This window comes from Lontra canadensis, unplaced genomic scaffold, assembly GCF_010015895.1.
Source record: "Lontra canadensis isolate GAN:19392208 unplaced genomic scaffold, GSC_riverotter_1.0 scaffold62, whole genome shotgun sequence".
Taxonomy (NCBI): Eukaryota; Metazoa; Chordata; class Mammalia; order Carnivora; family Mustelidae; genus Lontra; species Lontra canadensis.
This window is the reverse complement of record NW_022631056.1, coordinates 3,253,296-3,267,587: the sequence shown is the minus strand read 5'-3', so window position 1 is coordinate 3,267,587 and position 14,292 is coordinate 3,253,296.

Here is a 14,292-nt window from a genome sequence, read left to right as displayed (position 1 = left end):
CCACTTAGAGCCCCCTGCAGGGGTAAGTAACATTCTTTGATCCACTCAGAGGGGACTGCAGACAGCTCTCAAATGTCACCCAAATTTGAGGATTGTTTTATTAGAAGAGCAAACCTTGCCCAAGAGAACACTCCATTCCCTGTAGCCTGCATCAGTGACTGATTCAAACATTGGAATGAACACCGAGCCCCATTTCTCCAAAAGAGGACAACTCTGAAGTGTTGTATGAATTTAAAAGTTCCTTATAGATCTGCTGCTAAACATTTCTTTGAGATAACATCCCTGAAAATTCCTTCCCCTGCCTAATCCTTCTTCCTTCCCTTTTCTTCCATAGGTTTTAATTTTTAAAATTACCCAATAAATCCTCTCTGTGTTATTTTTATCCCTATTTTGATCCTTGGGGGAATCCAAACCGGGTTACCATTCATGTAGTAAGACATATATCTAACTCTATTGATGAGACAAATATTCATTGCTTTACGTACAAGGCATAGTTCTAAGTGTGGTTGGAAACAAAGAAGAAATAAGGAAATTTCTCTGCTTTCAAAATTCTAGGATGAGAGATAAGTGAAACATGTATAAACGTGTGTAAAATGCACCAGGTGATTAAGACATATAGAGATAAATAACGTGAAGATTCTAGTGCAGAAATCACAGTTCAGCATTTTCTATCTTCCCTAGAGGATTTTTAGCTCCCTTATGCCAGGAGTGTATTTTCCTAGACTTTTTGCTATCCTGCTATATCCAGTGACTTGAACAAAACTGATACTCAGTATGCAATTGTTAAATTGATCTCATGCTTGGTTGTTCAAAAAAAAAATTAAGAATCTAGAAGAAGTATTGAACAGAGGCTCCCTTACACATTGACTTAGAGTAATTATGAATTAATTAGAATGCTGGGGAGTCATTTTATTCATGGGTTTATTTATTACTGAAAGGAAGAATTATAGCTAAACAAGTCTGAGTCAGAAATGTCAGTGTTAAAACCTAATAAAAAGTGCTGAGGTTCACATTGAAGAGAACAACATTCATAATTTCAAAGACTCAGATTGATTGGTTCAGCTTCCTAGACAGGTAGGTATTGCCCTCCATTTACAATGTTACAAAAGCTATTATATTCTGTATTCTTCCCATTCTAATTTGGTTTATCTCTAACATAACCTCTCTGCAAGGCTAATGCACAAGACCATTATTTATCTACTTTTTATAGTAAGTTGTTTAAGAAATTTTGAGATGGTTATATGGGTCACTAAGTGCTTAGTCTAAAGGAAAGAGAGTTATGTGTCAATGTCCTGCAGAATTTTCTTATTTAACCTAAAAACTCTTGTTTAGAAGAAGCAAATAATAATGTGTTTCAATAATCTGTATAGGGAAATTAAGAATTAAACTTAAATGTATTGCTCTGTAGTTATTATTTTTTAGTTTTGTTAGATAAATATAAGATAGCCAAAGTAATTCTACTAACATTAACTTATAAAGACCTCTATTTCACTAAACATTGATATTTACTAAATATATTATTTTCATATTTACTACTATTAATCAATGTGACAAGAATATAGAGATATTTATTTCAGGAAAGTTAGTGTGCATATTTAAACCAGACAAAAAAGAAAGTAATACTAATTATTTTGGATTTTCAGGAACTGTATTCAGTGGTGAAATCATAAGGAAGAAAATATGCAATTAAATTAAGTTTTGAATCCCCTAGTATGAAAGCATGATGATCATAAGTTCACATCCAGATCTACAATTTCATGAGCATTTTAATTTATTCCCACACTTACCACCCACAAACGACTGAAGAGGGGTCTATGCAAAGTTTCATTTCTATTTCCTGCTGTCTGTTCAATTACTTTTTTTTCAATTCCTTAATTAAAAAAGAACAGTTGATTAATGACTCATGAGCAATTTATTTTTCAGAAATGTCAAAACACATCATTACAAAAAGATGTTTTTATAAGTTTAGATACTAATGCCTACATTTCTTCTTCATTCTGATAGACTTGGCATCTATTCTGTAAAAAAAAACAAAAACAGGCTTTTTTGTCTTATAAAATTCACCAAGACCATCTGAAATGAAGAGACTATTCCAAAAACTTAGTGTTTCAAAAATAAAAATGATAATTGCATGCACATTGTATTATGTATCTACTTAACTTTTTGCTAAAAGGGAATCTTGGCTCTGCTGAGAACACTACTTCCCGTAGAGCTCTCTCAAATGATGGTGTTTTTCTCCTATGTTCTTAATACTACTGGTCTTGAGAGGAAGAAAAGTCCTTCTTGCTCTTTATTGAACATCCAGGTCTTTCTCCCTTCCTCTTGCTTTGAGCCTCAGGTCATCTGACTGCAGGAGCCAATATTCCTCCTTGTTGTGGTTATCTTCCCCTTTCCTAGTCAGCTCCCTTTCCCCTACCCAAAACAGTGAAGACTTTCTGTTTCTTAAAGACTTCTGTTTTGTAAAGGCTTTCTTAAAGACTTTTGTACTTGAGTCACTGCCATCTCCTCAACACAACTACCTTCACAATTCCTATCTTACCTGTCATGACAGTGATCCTTCAAATCACTTGGACTCTCTGTCTTGACTGGTTTCCCTCCAATGACCTCGATCTCTAATCTACATCAGTTTATCCCCAGTTCCTACACTGGCCTAAACATTGTTTTCAGCAACAACTTCAGTTTTTTCCAAACCCTGAGATCAATTTATGCATTCATTCTCTGAACACCATCTCTTATGTTTCTGTTTTTTTGTTTTGTTTTGTTTTGTGTTTTGTTTTGTTTTGTACTACCTGAGCTTTCAGACTTCATCAGTACCTATGATTCCATGATCCTGTACATTTTTGCTGAGACTCCTTCTTTTCATACAGGTTAACCCACACAGTTTATCTCTATACACTGTAGCTGAATCATCTAACTTTCTTGCAATTCCTTCTTCCATTTTATATTGGACAAATTTCCAGCACTTTAATTACTTCTGTGTAGATGAACAAGACTGCTTGGTCTTGCTCCACCTTCACGACTATTTATATCAAGTGGACCACAGAGGCTTCTGTCTGTGGTATTGCATTTCCCTGGTCCAGTCATTCTGTCTCCTAGACAACTACTTCATTGCCTTATGCTTCCTCAAACTTTGAACCCTCCCTAAATTTCCAAATCTGATGTTTTTGCTTCCTTTTATATTGAGAAAAGTCAAATACATATAAGATTGCTTCCAAAAGCTTCTACCACCACATCTACCCAATGAATTGTATTTGTGCATTATACTCTTCCCACTCTATTTCTCTAGGTAAAATATCTTGGTTCCTATATAGGGTCAACACATACCTCCATTTGGGACTTATTTTATTCTTTGTCATTTTCTCAAGGATGGAATCTTGGAAACATTCTGTTTCTCTCTCTCCCCGTAATGATTTCTAAGCTCAGGAAACTATACCCCATCACTCAATTTACTATATTGATATTATTAGCTGCCTGATATTAACTCCACTTCCCAAGAAGAAAGTAACCAACTGATGCCCATTATTTTCATTGATTCAATTATTTCTCCTACTGTGCTAGTCCATAGGATAATCTTAAGGTTGGAATTGTGAACTATATTTTGTTCTTTCCTTTTTAGGTGCTTTGGACATGTTTAAATTGATCAGATAGTACATAGTATGAGGTACTAAAACCAAATTAGATGAGGTTTTAATACTAATCAAAAAGCTTGGAGTAGAAGACAAGATATTAACACTAGAAGTATCAAAAGGTTACAGCTGTTCCTTGCCTCTTCCATAGGAGCATGCCAGATTTTGTGTGTGCAGGTAGGCTATATCTGTACTTTCTTCCACCCAGAATCCTTTTTTTTTAGATACAGAATGTAACTATTCCTTAAAAAAATATATATATGTATGTATACATACATATATATATATTTATTTATTAAATTTCTTTTCAGTGTTCTGGAATTCATTGGTAACTATTCCTTTTTGTGACTACTTCCCCTCCCCCACGTCCTTTACAGTCAGTTCAAGGGGTTTTGGTTGTGTTGGGCACAAAGATGATCATAAGTCATATAATTTAGATTAGACCAAGAAAACTTAGTCTCATAATTTTAGCTGGTGACATCAGAAAAGAAGAACACTTTGTTATTACAGAATCAAGCTAGTGGGATACAATATGGAACTTCTGGTGGCTCCTTTGCTACTTTACCTTCATGAAGGTAAAGCAAGACCAGGCAGTCTTGTTTATCTTTTGCTATTATATGAGAAGAGAAACCTGCTAATTGAATTGATAAATCTAACAGGTAGTGATGACAGACATGTTTCTGAGGATATTATTTGACCACCTGGGTGTCACTCTTTCAAAACCATTCTTCCCTGAGTTTCCATTTGTGCCAAATAGCTTTCATGTTTAATTCAGGTTTCTGTTACTTACAGAAGAAAGAGTCCTCATGTCCTGCTTAATATAGGTATAAAGATACAAAAAACAGGAATGGACACTATCTAAACAGGTTAAAGTGATAAAAGAGTGACTCCTTGGCATTATTTCTGTATGTTAGAGTTGGTCAAGAGTTGGTGAGATTCTATATGGTCTGTGGTAGTATACTAGATAGGTAGATTTTGATACATGACAATATTTGGGTATTTTAATACTTGGAAGAAGAAAGTGTGTATGTGGACACCAAATGTAGACTTCACCATGTATCCATCTGAGTTCTTAATCTCTTTTCCTAACATTTTTAGAGAGTCTTTCCCATCCTTAATTTCAGAGAATTCACCATTCCTTCACTTATATTGTTGCTGCAGTAGCTGATAATTGTAGAAGTTATTGGTTATTGGTTTAGGGAAGAGAGACTAAAGTTTGAGCCAACCATTATCCCTTCAGTAGTCAATGTTGATAGTTCAGTGATTAGTCCCTAAAATTAGTTGAATGAAAATCCTTTCCTGGGAATTTAAAACTTGTAATTAGTGAAAGGAAATTATTACTTTTTTGATCACTGCATTGAAATATATACATTTTATGTGCTTTGTACTGCCCTGTTCCAGCATATAGACAGGGAAACAGTTTAGAAGAATGGAAGAAATATGCATAAACAAGCCAAATAGAGTGAAATGGCCTGTTTCGCTACAAGACCTAGGTCTCTAATTTTATTCTTGGACTCCTGAATAGAAGTTCATAAAACATTCCACCATCTTTTAAATAAATTTATTTATTTATTTTTCTTAAATTTTAGTTAGGTCACCATTATTTCAACCCAAAATAGGGCTATCTGTGGAATAATTTACTGTGTATCAGCAGAGAGTAGGGTGTACTTAGTGGATAGGTACAGAGAGTGGCTAATACTTCATATCAAATTTCAAAAAAGCATTTGATAAATTTTTTCACAATGCCTTTATGTTCAAGAGGAAAACTATGGAGTAATTTAGGTCAGAGAAGTGTGTTTATGCTATATCTGTGATGGTGATTTTTGATATTTTTAAATCTAATGTCACCGAATTCCACCCTCACCTTTCTTCCTGTCACCATTTTAAAAATTAATTATAGAATGAGGAGATTAATGGTATGGTCATCAAAATCAAACATAACACTAATATGGGAGGGATAAAAAGTATAGTTTGCTAGGATTAGAGTTTTTGAAAAATAATATTGTACTAAAAATTACATTAAAGTTAAATAGTTATGCCCCCAAAGCAATCCCAAGAGACAAGTAAAGGTAGGAATAGATACATCTGAACAGCAGAATATGTATATTAAAAAAAGCATTAATTATTTTGAATGAAACCAAGTTCACTTAGTTTAGCAATATGATAAATCCTTTAGAAATGCTAAAGCAGTAAGTAGCAGTATTAATAAAAGTATTGTGCCTAGAACTATAGCATAATTAGAATATAAATGGAAAAGTTTCAACAGAAGGTTAGCAAAATATAGCACATACAGAGAAAAACAATCTGATTCATGAATTTATAAGAAATATTGCATGTATATGACGAACATATGAAATAGTGACTAGCTATTGTGAAGAATTAAAGTGGGAAGGGAGTGAAAAGTCTGAGGTCATATTCCAATACAAAAACATAACTGTGTGGGAAAATGGTATTTATTATTGTATTTGTTGAATTATAATTGTACTTAAATACAAATAAAACTTTTGGGTAGCACTTAGAAAGAGATTAAAATTTAACTCATATAACAAAGATAGATCTGGGAGTTGGACATGTCTGAAAATGAAATACGAAGTGGGAGAAGTTGTGAAATGTCTATTTTTCTGTTGAAGCAGAAATAGTAAGAACACAAAAAAACAAACAAACAAAAAAAAACAAACAAAACTAAGAGCGGGGGAGTTCCTGAATTGTGTGTTAAATTCATTAGGTGACTTCTAAGTTTTCTTTTAATTCCAAATACTATGACACCTATCAATTCCACTGTACTGATTATACATAGCTTTTAATATGTGGCTTTGTGTTGTCTGTAAGAAATATCACTTGACATTAATTCAATTTTTGAGAAGTTAATATTGGAAGATAGAGGATGATATTCAAGCCTAAGTTTGAGTCAAACTACAAATATGATCATATGAATCTTTGTCAATGGAGACCATTTCATTCTAAAAACATACAATTATACATCTGGTTTGCTTAACCCTAACTTATCCCCTTGAGCTCTACTATGATGACTGTAAACACATTTTTTTTTAAATAATCTAAAAACACAAAGAGAAGGGGAAGAACAAATCACTAAGTATTTAAAAGTATTTAAAATCCAAGGATCTGAGGAAGGAATACACATGGGACTCACACAATGCACTTCCAAATCTCTGAAAGTCTTTGGCTTGAAACACCATGGCAGCTAGTTTATTAGAGTTCAACAGAGAAACAGAATCAATAAGGTGTGTGTGGTATATACATACACAGAAAGAATTTATTATAAGGAATTGGGTTATGTGATTACAGAAGCTGGCTAGTTCAAAATCGGCAGTGAGTACCAGCAGTTTGGAGGCCCAGAAGAGCCTTTGGCGTGAATGAAGTTCAAAGGCAGTCTGCTGGAGAATTCTCTCTTGCTGAGAGTGGCTGTTTTGGTTTTGGTTTTGGTTTTGTTCCATTCAGGCTTTTAATTGATTGGATGAGACCCACGAACATCATGGAAAGTAATCGGCTTTACTCAAAATTCACTGACTTAAATGTTACTCTCACCCCAAATGGCCCCCCATCAAGTTGGCACATAAAATTGACTGTCATTATCAGTAAGGTGGGATGGCACCAAGATGGAAGACAGGGAAAAGAAATGACTGAAAATTTATACAAAAAACAGTTGCATAACCATGCTTAACTAAGGATGATAGTATTTTCACCTGACCTGAAGAATTTTGCTGTTGTTAATTACATAATTAATTAATTAATTAAAGCAATTTATTTAAACAATGAATCTGCCAGCCTCTGGAAAAGGAGATGGAAGAATGCAAAGATGAGTCTTGCTCCTGTGGAATGGACACTAGGGAATACATTTCTAGTGTATATACTGAACTATTGAAGTTTTTTCCACCTTCCTTGCAAAGGAAGATGACATACACTATTTTGGTCACAGAAACTTGAGAAAAGCCCTTGAGATGAGAAATCCGCATAAACATGGAGGGGAACAGGCAAAAAGAGGAAACATAATTATGGCACAGTATACTACTTGCTTATAAACAATACTCACATAGACATATTGTTACCTATATTAATTTACTATTGATTATATTGTAGTTATAAAAAGACAACAAAGGTTAGGATACAAAAATGGATAGAAGGTAATTTTTTAGCTTTTTTCACGTCTTTCCCCTAACACATACAAATACTTTCTCTTCCCCGTATTCTCCATGTAAACATACTATAGAGTTTGGCTGCTATTATTGTTTTCACTATTATAACTATCTAAATATTTTTATTCCTAAGTCACTCAAGTACTTTCATTCTTATATGTTGCATTTATTTTCCCCAAGTTAATAATTGTGTGTGTTTGGTTAAATTTTTATTTTCTTATCACTAAAACTTCTTCAGACTTTCTAATGGGATGCTAAAACGATTAACTGTTTTATTCTATTTGCTCAATGTCCTTAAGTGGTTTAATGGGACTTTTCTGAAGTTAGCTGAAGTGAACTCATGGTTTTTTTTTTTTTTCCCATATTTAATTGGCGATCTAAGCATAGCATGTAGAAATAGATTGCACAAAAGGATCAATTAAAATATTTCCAAGTAGTTATTTCTACAGATGGGAGCTGGGGTTATGTGGAGCATAATATTGTTGTTGATTTTATAGAAGCCCCTTAGTAGAATTTGATATATTTTTTCAAATTATATAAATATATGAATTTGATAGAAGTATAAAATAGTTGAGAAAAAAGAAAACTAGTATTTCATTTTAAAAATTTTATTTCTTTAAATTTGTGTATTATCTTTTTGTTGTAATTTTCAGAAACATGGTTGGAAAATAAAATGCTATTTCTTTTTAACAATATCCTGAATGTATAAAAATCACTCTCTAACATTGATTTTTGAGTAATCAACCACAAACTATATTAGTATGAGTTGTAAATTATTTCTAACAAAGGAAAGATTTAAGCTTGTCAATTTCACCTTGCCATTATATTTACATGTAAAATTTAGCATTAAAGATTTTAATGGAATGAAGTGGTCTTACAAATTATTGGGAAATGTATATCCTGAAAAAAAAATTGAAGATGGGACCTCAGAATTAGTGTCCCTTATGGCACCTGAATAGATATTTATATATCTTTACATATGTTACATTCTTGAGATCTAATCTGAGTGTTCTAGTGAATATAGTAACTAGATTTTGTTTCTGCATTTGAAAACTGACAAATCAGTAAAAGAAATCAGTATATTTCAACAGATTAGCTTCCCATTCCCCAGTTTTATTGCGATAAAATGGACATAGAGCACTGTAGAAGTTAAGGCGTATGATGACTCGACCTACATGTATTGTGAAATGATTACCACAATAAATTTAGTCAACATCCATCATTTTGATGAGGTCTGTCTTGGTGCCCGTAGTGCAGGAAGTGCTTCAACCTCACCCCCATGTTCTTGGATTTTCTAGTAATGTCCTGTCCATGAATAGTTGTTAAATTTTTCTTCTTGGGGTGGGGGAGGTAGTAAAGGCAGGAATGACATGTTGTCATATTGCTGATGTCACTCTGCTCAAGATTAGCTTTTGTATTTTTCCCAAATATTAAAATATGACTTGTAAAAAAATTAAATCATTAATTTTACTTTTAAAAGCTTGGTTGATATGAAATGTCCCAGAGATCACTAAGCAGACACAATCCCATCTGAAGACATTCAAATGCTGGAGGCCATGAGAAACCTCATCTGATGGATATTTCCAAAGGCTTTTTTAATTAGCAAACTAATCAATCAGGCAACTAACCAACCAACCAAAGAAGGAACCCACCAGATAGTCAGCAAATACGTGCAGGCATACTTTGTTTTATTGTGCTTCATTTTATTGTACTCTGCAAAAACTGCTCTCTCTTTTTTTTTTTTTTTTTAACAAATTGGAGGTTTGTGGTAACCCTGCACGGAACAAGACTATAAGAATCATTTTTTTCCAACAGAATATGCTCCCTTCATGTCTCTGTGTCATACTTTTGTAAATCTCACAATATTTCAATAATTTTTTAAATTATATTTATTATAGTGATTGGTAATCAGTGATTACAACTCATTAAAAGCTCAGATGATGATGAGCATCTTTTAAGAATAAAGTATTTTTAATTAAGGCATGTACATAATTTTTTAGACATGATGCTAATGTACACTTAATAAACTATGATATAGTGTAAACATAACTTTGTTTTTTAGTGGTGGGGGCTTGATCTCACAATCCTGAGATCATGCTGAGCCCAAATCAAGAGCTGGACGCTTAACCAACTGATCCACCTGGGAGCCTCATAAACATAACTTCTATATGCACTGGGAAACCAAGAAATGTATTTGACTTGCTTTATTGTGATATTCACTTTATTACAGTGCTCTGAAACCTAACTTGCAATATCTCCAAAGTTTGCTTGTATGAGTTCTTTTCACTGTTTTTTTTTTTTTTTTGAAATAATTTCAACCTAGGGAATAATTTTATTCTTTGAAAATAATTTCTATGCTAGGGAAATATGCTCTCAGTTTGGTCCAGATATTGTCTCTTGGTGCAATTGTAATATGACTTGGTCAAAATCAGCCACACTGGCATCTCCTTTACTCTTCCTATCATTCTTTTCTTCCTCTTTCTTTTTTATTTCCTGGTTCCTTCTGAATATTCCAATACTTTCCATCTCAGTGTTTCAAAGGCATAGCAGAAACAGTAGGATTTATATTTTCTTCTCAGTGAGGAGGGAAAAGCAATTCCTAACTGGGATCCAGGTCAGATAGGAGGCCCAAACAATCTGAGTCAAGCCTTCAGCAGTTTGAAGAGACCCCCAACAGGTTCTGCCTTTCTCTTTGTTGACAGGATGGTGCTGTTTGGAGAAAGAATGTATATTCATTTGCCCAGTGAGAAGATAGCATATATTTAAGGTGGCAGTTTCTTTAACATGCATAGCAGCCTGACAGCATGACTTCCAATAAATACATTATGTCTAATTTTACATCAGTGAAATATAGGTCAGTCTATTTCCACTGAATGATAAATGAATTTATTTTTATATTTGAGAGGTTGGAGGAAGGATTTTCTGGAAATTTTTAAATTTTTAAAAAAGGTTAATTTATGGTGATTTTTAAAATTATGAACAGGTTTTAGAAAATATATAGTTTCAGACTACAAAGAACTGTTCTTGTTAAAATCTTAAGAAACTGGGGATTTGGCTGGCTTAGTTTGTAGAGCATATGACTCTTGATTTCAGGGTTGTTTGTTCAAGCCCCACACTCAGTATAGAAATTACTATAAAAAACGAAAAATAAAATAAAAAAATAAAAAATTTGAGAAGCATATTATACCAACTTGAAATTTAAAATGAATTAAGATATTTGTATAACCTCACAGACCCTATCCTTATGCCTAGTTGCTAGATTCTCATGACTTGAGTAGAAAACAAAACAAAACAAAACTTTTTTTTAAACATTGTATTTTTTTTAAGACTTTTATTTATTTATTTATTTGACAGACAGCGATCACAAGTAGGCAGAGAGGCAGGCAGAGAGAGAGGGGGAAGCAGGTTCCCCACTGAGCAGAGAGCCCAATGCAGGGCTCGATCCAAGGACCCTGAGACCATGACCTGAGCTGAAGGCAGAGGCTCAACCCACTGAGACACCCAGGCACCCCTAAGTCTTATATTTTTAAGTCCAACTCAGTTTGTTCAAAGTTTAGGTTTTGAAAACCTGTGGGTCTTCAGGTTCCAAGTGATTTTATATGTAGTACTTGGAATCATTAAACAGAACATTATATTTTAGAATTTGCCATATATATATATATATATATATATATATATGTATATATATAAAAGAATCTATACTAGGGTGTCTGGGCGGCTCAGTCAATTGAGTGGCTACTCTTGGTTTCAGCTCAGGTTGTGATCTTATGGGTCATGGGGTGGAGTCCCACATAGGTCTCCCTCCTGCTGGGCAGGAATTCTGCTTGAGAATCTCTCCCTCTGCACCTCCCCTGACTCATGAGCTTTCTCTCTCCCTGTCTCTCTCTCGATCTCTAAAGAAAAAAGGAAAAAATAAAAACAAAACACAAAACTACATTATGCATGGATAGAATGACTTTGTTTTTCAAATATTTTATTTATTTATTTATTTATTTATTTATTTGAGAGAGAGAAAGAGAGAACAGGACAGGGAGGATGCGCAGAGGGAGAGGGGAAAGTGGGCTCCCCGCTGAGCAGGGAGCCCATTGCTGGGCTTGATCCCAGGACTCTGAGATCATAACCTGAGCTGAAGGCAAATGCTTAAGCCACTGGGCCACTCAGGTGCCCTAGACTGACTTTTGTGTTAGTGTTACCCAAATGAAGAATATAATTAGATAGGCTTTCTTCCATGTCTAACATTGTTCTAGCTGTTTTATGTGAAAATTCATTTAAGATTCATTCTGTGGTTCATGGATATATTTTAAACTATTTTGCTTGAAAATAGACATAAATACATTTTTGATCATCATGTTTGGTTTTCATTTTGAGGAGGATAATTACTAACGAAACACTCCAAATGGTCAGATTTTGGAAGGGACGACTTTAGCTATTCAGTTAAAATAAATGTTCTTAGAAAAGGCAGTGAAAGATAAAAATGTTTTTTAATGACTCTTAAAACGTTAAAACAAATGTATGGTTTTTAAAAAGTATTTTATTTACTTTTTTAATTTAAATTCAATTAGCCAAGGTATAGTACATCATTAGTTTTTGATATAATGTTTAATGATTCATTAGTTTTTAAATACTTAATTTTAAAAGTTCTAGTCATCTAAAAACATCAGAATTGAAAATTGTTATTTTTAAGTGATTATTTATTTTAACTACTCAGAGTTATCAGAGAATATTAATAAGCAATTTCAAAACTTGGAATATTATTTTTTAGCATGATTGAGTCTTTTGTTTGTTATCGATTTGGTAGCTATCATTTTAAGATGTAGATAGTGAAATAGATGGTAACAGTGGTTTACTGCTCATGCTATCTGAAGTTTTAGGTTCCAGTTACACCTATAAAAAGCGGTAATTAGTACTTTCTATGTTTTTGCCAATAAGAGAAATAAAGCTGTTCCAGTTAACTACCAAGTAGATACTATTCTAGATTAAAATCCTGGTATCAAGGGGCTCCTGGGTGGCTCAGTGGGTTAAAGCCTCTGCTTTCAGCTCAGGTCATGTTCCCAGGGGCCTGGGATCGAGCCCTGCATCTGGCTCTCTGCTCAGCAGGGGGCTTGCTTCTTTTCCTCTCTCTCTCTCTGCCTGCCTCTCTGCTTACTTGTGATCTCTGTCTGTCAAATAAATAAATAAAATCTTAAAAAAAAAAGATCCTGGTATCAGTAACTTATTCTTCCTTTCAAATTCCAAGTTAAGAGTTCTAAAAAAGTGAGAAATGTCACCTTCTTAAGTATGATGGTCTATTAATTATGTCACTGCAGTGAGGTTTATTGGTGCAATTAGTTGACAGATAGGAATATCATTCTTTATAAAATTGTGTGTAATGGAGACAAGGTTAATACTAATTTAATATGCATTAATGATATGATTGACTGCACTCAGAAATGAGAGAGCTGTGATCTTAGTAAAATGGCACATTCTGATTTGTTTAAAAGTTTGAAAATAAGAACATGTCCAAGCCATGTATTTCCTCACAAATCCAGTACTGGTGGCAAGCTGAAAATATGTAATTATAATTATTTTTCACTTCGATGTGCATTCTTTTGACAGCAACTTCTCAGTCATATCAAATACAATGATATGAGAGGAGAAAATAAATTCTTTATATACGCACATGTGGCTACAATATAAAATAATAAGCATTTATTTTTAATCAAAAGCATGAAATAAGTATTCTAGCTTACAAAATAGTTTTCAAATATGTGAAGAAAATGAAGAGAATACTAGTTTAATTTATAATTTATCTTTAATGTCTTATAAGCAATGTGGTTAATTCAGAGATTTTGGAGGTTTCTGCACAACCTTTCCCATTTTAGAGATGTGTAGATAGAGAATCCTAAGCAAGACATATAAATTGAAATGATTGACATGTCACAGAGACTGAAAATGGCATTAGCATTTGTAGATTAATTATATTAATAGTTATAATTAGGATAATTTGAGCTTTTGAATTAATATAATGGGAGTTTACTTGTAATGTTTTAGTCCATGCTTTAATTCTGCCAACTGTGAAATGGAGGAAAATGTCAATACTAAGAACAAAGCAGAATTTGCATAGGAATGGAAACAGCTACATCATGACAAACAGATCTTGATTTAGCTCATGAGCTGAATAATGTCATGAGGTTTTGTACTTAGAAATTTATTTTTTAAATCCATATATACCATGAAAGATTGATGAAGACAGCTGCATTTTTAATTCAAATAGGATCAGCTGTTTGGCAGAGGAGGCAGAGCAAAGAAAAATTGCTACAAAGATTTAAGTGAAGTGAGAAAATCAAAGACAAAGTGAAGCATAATGAAATCATCAAGCAAAATACACATTAAGTATAACTTCATTCATTTCAGAAAGAAACTTTGTCTAATTTGCTTTTCATTGTGCCTGGCATAGTTTATACCAAAAAAAAAAAGTGTTTCCTTAAATAAATATCCCTCAGTGAGGACAGAAGAAAATTAAAGGTTAAAGG